Source organism: Schistocerca nitens, chromosome 1 (genome assembly GCF_023898315.1).
Source record: "Schistocerca nitens isolate TAMUIC-IGC-003100 chromosome 1, iqSchNite1.1, whole genome shotgun sequence".
NCBI lineage: Eukaryota > Metazoa > Arthropoda > Insecta > Orthoptera > Acrididae > Schistocerca > Schistocerca nitens.
The window spans coordinates 493577045-493585601 of record NC_064614.1 but is presented as its reverse complement, the minus strand read 5'-3'; the positions used below and the strand labels follow the sequence as shown (position 1 = coordinate 493585601).

The window sequence follows — 8557 nt, the reverse complement described above, 5'->3', positions numbered from 1 at the left end:
TGTATAACACACAATTGAATTTGTCATTAATTGCAATGATGAACAGAAAAGGACGTCTAGGACCGAGCCCTGAGGCACTCCAGTCCGAACTTCCTTCAGTGAGGAGCATCTATTTTTAATTGATACAAACTGTCTCCTGTTACTTAAGTATGATTCGATTACATCCAAAGATGGTTTGTGTATGCCATAAAATTCCAGTTTTGCAAGTAGGGTGTTAGATGGTATGCAGTCGAAGGCTGTGCTAAGATCACAAAGTATGACTGATACTAGATCCTTATTTTCGAATGCAGTTAACACCTGGTTAACAACTTCAGTGACAGCAGTAGTGGTATTTTTACCATGTTGATATGCAAACTGTCTGTTGGAGAGGAGATCATGATTATCAAAATAGTTATTTAGTTGACTGTACATTACATATTCAAAAACTTTAGAGAAAATTGGGACAATAGAAACTGGTCGATAGTTTTGGGGAAGATGCTTATCTCCCTTTTTAAAGACTTGTGTATGGGTTTGTGAATTATATTGGTTGATGATATCCCATGCTGCTTTACATTTGTTGGGAGCACTTTCAATGAAATGTTCACATGCTTGTTTTTTGGCCAAGGACAGTTTGTCTTTGTAGATCTTTTTACATTTTAGATAAGCTCTATAAGAAGTATTATCTAGTCGGGTCCTTGTTTACAAGAATTTTTATATATTCTGTACAGTCTAAGCATGTCCTCCCTAGTGAGAGCTAGCTCATCTGTATACCATTTTAGCTGTTTGTTTTTCTGTTTATGCTTAGGGCTACTTTTGATTAATGGTGAGCAGGAGTATTTCCAGGAAGTTGTTAAACACCATTTCACCAGCACCCTTCCCAGGTTGTGTGTTGTATACAAAGTCCCAGTTAACATCAAATATTCTGTCAATAAATAAATTAATATATTCATCTTTCTGCCCTCTTACTCATGTGGCATTAGACTTGATTCTGACTGATTTGTCTGATTTAGGCAACAGATCACAGGAGAATGTTAAAATCAATGGTTCATGATCAGCTAGGGCTCCACTGCCAAGTCTGACGTCATACATATCTCTAGAAAAATTTACTATTATATTATCTAAGCACACCTTATCCCGTGTTGGTGTGTAATTTGTACATTGTAAATTTAGTGATCTTAAGATATAAAAAAACGTTCTAGTAACATGTTCATCACTGTTGGCCATTTCAATGTTGAAATCGCCACAGATAATTAGTTTTATGTTAGATTTTAGTATTTTCCTCATAAGCAGCTCAAATCTTTCGAAAAATGTATTTATATCTCCCCCTGGTGATCTATATAAGCTAACAATTATAGTATTCTCTACGTTTAGTCTTATACAGCTAAATTCTCCATCTAGTTCTGCACAGTAAGAGCTAACATCTACTTTAGTAAACATTATACTATCTTTAACAAATATTAGGACACCTCCATTCTTTCTTTCACTTCTACACATAATGTCTCCAACAGCATACCCTTGAGGAACATATCTAGTATCAGAATCTCCATCTCTTTCTGATACGTGTCCTCCTTCTTCACATCACTGTCCTCTATAAACCTGTTGTCCTGTTCATCCTCATCATCGGTATCATGCAGAATTGCATATATCACAGCTTCAACATCCAAATGATTGTTTAAATTATACATCTCTTTGTCCACCATAGTAACTAAGAAATAAATATGAAATGAAACTGAATAAATAACATGATGCAATCATTGAAGGTCGCACGTATCTGACACATACAATTTAGTTTAATTTCATTGAAGATTTGAGACACATGTAAATTCACCATGTACACTACTTTATTACTAGTAAGCATTTAACAATAAATAAGGCTAAATGAAAAGAAAAAAACTTAAATGGAGGGTCGCACGTATTCCTCAGTCACGAAACACGTGTTAGTAGCTTGCTTTTTACAGCACTGGGCAGCAGCCAAGACTGAAGTAGAGTGGGGTCAAAAGAGGAGGCTAGAACAAAGGGGATATTTCCCTCCCTCCTGCTTTCCAAGAAAAGGTAACGAACACTGTCGCTGTGTATCTGACACATACACTCACCTATTGGAAGGTTAACCAGCTGAAGGTGCCTAGAAATCAGTAATGTTCCTTTCACTTGCAATTCAGGTCCTTCAGTCTTATGGATCTCCCACGATAAAGGAGCATTGACTCTCCCAAGGTGCTCTAAAGTAAACAGGGGATGGGGGGGGATCACTTCTGCGGGAGGTGCAGAGGACATGTATATGTCCGAGGAAAAGGGGCAGATGGGGGAAAGGAATCAGGTCATAGAAGGTCTGCATAGGGGACAGGAGGCATATATGGAAGGCAATGCGGAGTGCATGTCACTTGAGGATCTGGAGGGGGGCGGAGATCCAGGAGGAATGGGCATAGCAGAGGATGGAACAGATCAAGGATTTATGGGTGTGGATGACGATAAAGGGGTTCACCCCCCATGTCCAGCCAGAGAGGAGTTTAAGGAGATAGAGGCAGTTGTCGGCTTTGGATTGGATAGAGCAGAAATGAGGGGTCCAGGTAAGGTGACGGTCGATGGTGACTCCAAGATAGGTGAGAGAGAGGCAGACAGGGCACACACAGATGGTAAGGGAAAAATGAAGGATCCAGGAGGAGGGAGTGGTACGACCTAGAATGATTGCCTGGGTCTTGGTAAGATGGATTTTTATGAGCCACTCATTACACCCTGTGGCAAAAAGGTCAATGTGATTCTGGAGAAGGCGTTGGGATTGTCATGAGGGCAAGGAAGGCGGTGTCATTGGCATACTGCAGGAGGTGGACTGGAGGGGGGGGGGGGCACATCTGCTATGTGCAGGAGGTAGAGGAGAGGGCCGAAGGCAAGAGCCCTGGGGCATACCTGCTGAGGGGTAGAAGGTGCGGGAATCGGTGTTATGGATGGTGATGTAGGAGGGGCAGCAGGAGAGGAAGGAGGCAATCAGATGGACATAGCTGATAGGAAGGGTGTAGGTCTGGAGTTTAAACAGGAGACCGAGATGCCATACATGGTCATAGACCTTTTCGAGGTCTAGGGATACAAAAATGGCAGAGCGACGATAGTTAAGCTGGAGGGAGAGGAGTTGGGTGAGGTATAGGAGTTGGTCATCGGCAGAGACAGAAGGTCGAAAGCCACATTGGGTGTTGGCAGAGGTGGTGATGGATGAGCAAGGTAAGGATGGATTCTAAGAGCTTGCTGAACACTGAGGTGAAACAAATAGGGTGATAGGAAGAGGCATCAGGCCTTGTTAGGTTTGGGGAACATCAGGATACGGGAGGTTTCCTACAGGTTGGAGTAGAAACCAATGGCAAGGAGTACGTTGTACAGGGCAGCAAGGACTGGCAAGGAAGGAGGAAGGGCAGTGTTTGAGGTGGCAGTAGGTAATGCAGTCGTGGCTGGGTGCAGTGTTGTGTTTAGTGCGGAGTGTGAGGATGGTGTCCTAGGTAGTGATGGAGTGTTAAGTTCCAATGGTAGTGTGTGGCCCAAGTACTGAAAGCTAGGAGCAAGGGGAGGAGCGGAGGTATCTATATGTTTGATGACGTCGGGGTGGAAAGCAGACCAATACTTGGAAGAGTTTATTGAGAGCATGGTGTTGAGTTGTGTGCATGTCTGTCGCCAGGCACAATGTTTCTTTGCAATAAGCATGTTGCGGATGTGTCGTCGTAATTGCCAGTGGTGAGTGAGTGTCCCAGTCATGAGTGCAGAGGAAGGATTGGTACAGTCAACGGGATTCATGAAGGAGGAGGAGGGCAGAAGGAGTTGTTGAGTTGTTGGGGTGGATGGGATCATCTACTGGACGGACGGGGACGATGAGCTCCGGTATGTCGGGAGGAGGCTTTGCTTTGCATTTATACAAGTAGGTAGGATGGGATTCATTGCAGGTATTACAGGAGGGGGGAGAGACGAGGTTGGGGCAGTTATTGAGCAAATGTGAGTCTTTGCGTCGGGGACAGGTAGGGGGACTCCTACAATTAGCAGTTCATTCTTCGACCTGCAATCAGACAGAAATGCATCAGTTATTGCAGAAAATACTTGTATTACACTTTCAGATTTTTTCCTTTACTTTTACTATGAAAAGTGGTAGAGTTGTAAGCTCAATGATTGATAACGGTGTTAGCAGTGTTTGCGCTCACCCTCCTTCCAAATACTTGAATTACATTCATAACAAAAGACCCAGACTGTGTCGACAGTGCTATGATGGAAAAAAATATATATTAGCATGTGTTTTAGAGTTGTAGCATCAGCTCTAGTCTATGTTTGTGCTTTATACGATTTTTCCACTAGTATCCTCATTAATAAGACTGCTCACCCCAAATGTCAGTTTATGTCTATGTGAACAAACATATGTTTTTAAAAATTTCAGGAAGTGATGAGTGTTGTGCATAAGGTACTTCTTACTTCTAACACAAGTTTTAAAAAGGGAGACTGGCTGGGGGCTTTCTGGGCGGGCCAAGTGCATCGACAAAGGATCCTCCAGCAGCAAACAATTTTCCCCATTACAAGGCAGAAATGGTGACCTTCAGCCTGCTCTCTAGTACATGTCTGGTACAATAGTGGCTTGTGCTTGTTGTGTACAACTTCGTACACAGTGATAAGGAGGGGTGCGCTGCAGAGTAGTGTGGCAACTGTCATTGCAGGAAAGCTGGACAGGAGCACAAATGTTTAGTGAGCAAGTTAACACAATAAACAGAAGATTCGCTTTTATTTCTTCAGATGTACAAAGATTCATTACAAGTAATAAAGCAAGAAACAGAGTCCAGTTATCACAGTGTCCACAAGGGTGAAGCAATGAGGCTCCAATGCAACAGGGCCACCAAGCTGAGGCTCAGCGGATGTGCTCTATTGGGTCCACCAGATTCCATACAACCGCCACTGGCGTCTTACAGAAACTTGCAGTTCTATTACTATGACAATTGTGGGGTGGTACCTGCTACAGTATGAAAGGTGGTCATACTGAAATACTTCATAATTCTTTAATCATTCAGTGTTTCACAGTGCGGCAAATCCAAACATATTGGTGTTCTTGCAGCACTGAGGTGCATTTTTGAAGACATTCATACTGTAACAAATATACGTACAATAGACACCACAAATTGTGAACTGCTGAATACTTCATGCCCACTGCTAGTGGGCACTGAAATTAATAAATGCACTGTCCTGTCTTTCCTTCGACTCACATTCGTATAAGGCTGCAGTAGAAAATAAATGATGTCTGTCCTTTCGGATGACGGGCTCCATATCTGTACAGACACATATTTTATTTGTTGAATTATTGCATTTTATATCTTCATATTATGTAAATGTGTTAGATCTTAGTATCCTCCACAGATACACAGCAAATGAAAGCAATGTGGCAATTCTCGGATCTAACTATACATTAGGGTGACCAGAATTTCAGCACGAAAAAAAGGGATGTTTGCGAAAAATTGGGATATGGGACACCACGTATGACTACATTGCTTTAGTAAAACAAATGAAAACTTAAGTTTAGACACACAAAATCCATATATTTTAACAAGAAATTTCAAAACAAGCTTTTAGTGGTAATGTATGGTATGATAATTCATTGTTTTTCTGAGAACTGATTATAATTCAAAATACTGAGCAATTGATAGAATGACTTCTAACAAATGAACACTAACGTAGACATCAAAAATCCATAGGTCATTTAGCTATTGTATCAAGAAAACTACTACCAACTTTGTACTTATCAGAAGACCTAATATCTTTCAAAAGCTTTGAACTGGTTAATATCAGGCATTCCTTCCAGGCAAGGTCTTGCTAATTAGTCTTAACTATTACAACTGCTTCATTAGTTTCTGTGGTAAAATGATTTTTCTCATCAATCCAAAGGGAATTCACAATTGGAAATACACTTTCCACAACAGCATTTGTGCCTGATACAGCAAGAGCAAAACTCAGAAGCACCACTTTATTTTTACTTGAAGTACCTGTACTTTTAAGTGTATGGAATATGACACACTATCTTTTATCTGTTTCCATATTAGCTTTTCCCCATTCCTCAAGTTTCTTGGATACAATGTTGTTCACATGTCTTATATCATGAACAATACCTCTTCATCTATCTGAAATGTTGCTCCTAAATCTACTGTGTTGAGAATTTTCAGGTAATTTAAAAGTTCAGTCCAAGAAACAGAATGTGTTAGTGTTATCCAGTGAAATGATTTCAGAGGTTGAAATGGAGAAATCCACTTTCCTAAATAAGTCACAAAAGTGTCATAAAATAAATTTGCAATTGCCTTGTGTTTTGACTGAGTGAAAATACCTTCCTTCCCCAAGTTAATTAAAATTGAAAAAAAATAATAATAAAAATTGAAATTTACTAAATTTCCTGTTATTGTATTTTTTTTTCAAGCAGGTCTAACTCCTCAGCTGATTCTGTTGCTGAAATTGTTCTTTTCAAGTTTTGGACAGAATTTGAAAATATTCTCAGTTGGCTTTGTGTGAAATGAAGCCAAAGCAGTGACTGTGGGCTCTCAAAAACTATTTCAGCCATACAGGACTCCGATGCCGAGACAGAAAATAAGATTTCAAAGATCAATAACTCTTGTAACTCCTGTCAACAATGACAAGCATCTAGTTTTAATACTACCAACAACTTGCTTGTATTCAGTGTCAACAAAATCACAGAATGATTTCAGTTCCACCAAATGCACAGTGTAAATGTGAAAAATTTTATTCACTTTTGTTTCTATGTCAATGGAAAGAATATCTGCACTTGTTTGAACTCCATTGTGCACCACATGGGCTGCACAACCGATGCCTTAAATGTTCCTTCTTGAGAGCACTTTTCAGTTTAGAATAAACAGTGTTTGTTCTGTTCTCTTTCACCCAGCAAAGTTGGTATTTCAGTTATCTGCACAATATGCGACAATCTTGTCAACTATATTTTCCTTTTCTAAAATATCCAGAATACAGGTGGCTAATAATCCTGCCATTTCACCACTGGTGTTCTGAAGACAAATTACTTTGCACTGAACACCTTTGGTAGGAATGAAATACCTCGCTAGAACTGGTACGAGCTTTAAGCTTTTGTAACTTGATGCATCAACCATAACAGACACATACTTAAGGTCCTTTAAGATCTGACTGAAATGCACTCACTGCATATGGTGATAAAACATTCACTAAAACTAACTCGCATTTTATATTACAACATGTGAATTTCTTCTCAAATAGGTCTCTGATGTGAAGAGACATGCAGTCCATTGAATGGAAAGAATGAATGTGTTTTGCAGTATGGAACACAAACAGCTCTTCCTCCACAGCAAAACGTTTATCTTCCTCTGTTTGTAATTTATTTGTTCTTACAAAGGAAGGTATGTTGCTAGAAAATCTCACAGAAACTGCTAGCAGGTGCTTCTTTTTCTTTACATGCTGCATTATATTTGCATGTCTTCCAGGTTCAATGGAAAAACCTGAACAACACAATGTGCATTCTACATTCATACTCCGGTTTCATTCAGGAAAGAGAACTCTTCTTTTATAGTTTTCAAGAAAGAACACTTTCTTTTCCTCATATTAATGGGCACGAGTTAGTTTCGCACACAGAAAACTACAGACAGTGGAGCGCACTAAAGCAAGTAATAGTCCAAACATTGTGTTGGTTGCATCTACTGCAAATTTATGTCATCTAACAGTGAATAGCTAATTCTTAACTATAAATACAACTGAACATTGGTAGCCCTATAACATTTTTTAATGAAAAATTGTTACATCTTTCCAATATTTCTGCAGTAGCAAATAATCGATACAAATCACAAAGCTGGTGCATAAGTCACTGGCACTGTGAATGTTGACAGAAAATAATCTGCTCACATCTCTCTGCATACCATGACCAAAATAATTTTCCTTTATTCCACCTTTGCATTCAAGACAAAGCAGGACTCAAGAAAATGTTGAAAAAACTACATCTATGACATTAATTTGATGTAAAGATAAATAAAAACACAAAATGGAGGTGAGAGAGATGAAAAGTTACCGCTGATTACAAAAAAATGGGATATTTGGCGTCTCGTTGAGTATTTTGCGGGACAACAGGATGCAAGAGAGAGAGAGAGAGAGAGAGAGAGAGAGAGAGAGAGAGAGAGAGAGAGAGAGAGAGACCCCTTAACAATGGGGCGTTTGGTCATCCTACCATACATGACCCTGTTCCGTTTATCTCAATTATTAACTGTTTCTTAATGATAACCAAAAGTTATGTTGGCCAGTATTAAAAATTTTACAATTCAAAAACGGTAAATGATCTGTAAGATTTTCTATCACAAATTGACAGAATGAAAAGATGCATCAGTTGAGCATGCCAAACATATATTTCATATGTTTTAAGTCGTGTTTCTTGATAATTGGTATAAGTGCATATGTGTTAGATCATGTTTAATTAATTAAGTCTCTGCTTTTTTATGTACCATGTCATGTTTGGCCTTTACAGGAGCAGAAATAAATGTTCTTTAATTTAAACCATACATCTAACCTTTACCTTTATAATAAAGAAAATGGTGGTCTATTTCATAGATTT

The 8557-nt window shown here is 39.3% G+C and overlaps 1 protein-coding gene across 1 annotated transcript in view; it reads right to left on the bottom strand.

Moving 5' to 3' along the window:
• Positions 1 to 4703: 4703 nt before the first annotated feature.
• Positions 4704 to 8557, bottom strand: part of LOC126252642 (ras GTPase-activating-like protein IQGAP1) — a 367157-nt gene continuing 363303 nt past the window's right edge. The window contains exon 33 of the mRNA XM_049953548.1: positions 4704 to 5258. The gene's annotated coding sequence lies outside the window, so the exon portion shown is untranslated. The remainder of the gene's footprint in view (positions 5259 to 8557) is intronic.